Below are 1,078 nucleotides of genomic sequence, written 5' to 3'. Positions count from 1 at the left end.
ATGAGTGGTTTTTTGGGGAGGGTTCAACTCCATTGGTTTGCACCAATGCTGGAAACTCATGCGTGGCTTTGCGGGCAACGCTGGCAGTGGGGAGCTGGAAGCATCCTTAGCTGGGAGCAGGGCAGCCATGGGCACAACCCATGCAAAAACCATCCATGTGCTCTGAGAAATAAGGTGAAGCAGCATGAAAATTCGCCTTCGTTTGGAGACAGCTGCTTTGCTGCGTGGTGGAGGGTGCCTGTTTTAAGGGAGGGGCACTGATGGTGGTTTTGGGGCACAGCAGCGTGTTGATAGAGGCGGTTGATTGAAGGAAGCTCCCTGTGGGACCCTACAAGGATTGAGCAGAGCCCAATGGGAAAGCGAAGCCAAGGGATGCTCAAGGCTGCAAGAAGACATCGTGCCCGTGAGCTACTTGGGGACCACGGCGGGGTGGTGGTGGCTCTGAGTTGGGTACAGCTGGTGGCAGGAGTGCAGATCCAGCAACCGCTTCCATTTGCCTCTCCTTTTCCAGCGGTCTGTTGGCTTACTGCATTAAATCCAGACTGACTACGGGGCTCACACAGTCCTAGAGGCACGCGTGAAGAGGTGAGGGCCCCTGTGAGCAGAGACATCAGGGAAGAGCCTGATCCTGATTCGTTTAGTGAAACTGCAGCTTGAAAACCAGCGCTTTCCTTCCCCAGTTCCTCTGCTCAGACACGAGCCCTGCCTGGTGCTCCCCGTCCCCCTTTTCCCTCTTGATTTACCGAGGGAAGTCCGGGACTCTCCCTAAATGAAGCATCATCCCTCCTCCGAAGGATGAGATTTGGGAAACAGGTTTGAAACGCCTGGTTGGGTTATAAAAAATATATAAAAATAAAAGAAATCAATCACTCCGTTTTGCATCCTTCCCTGCCCAAAAAGAAGCCCCCAGCCGGGGTGCGGGATCGTGAAGCCCTCTGCCCGCGGAACCGCTGCCGGCCGCGATCGAAACGGACAACAACCATGGAGTGTGCTAGAACCATTTTAATATAATTATACATATCTGCCAAATCCAAGAAAAGAAAAGGAAAAAAAAAAAAAAAAAAAAAAAAAAAAAAAA

This window comes from Lagopus leucura, unplaced genomic scaffold, assembly GCF_019238085.1.
Source record: "Lagopus leucura isolate 7727_CA_CO unplaced genomic scaffold, USGS_WTPT01 Super-Scaffold_1, whole genome shotgun sequence".
Taxonomy (NCBI): domain Eukaryota; kingdom Metazoa; phylum Chordata; class Aves; order Galliformes; family Phasianidae; genus Lagopus; species Lagopus leucura.
This window is presented reverse-complemented; position numbering follows the sequence as displayed.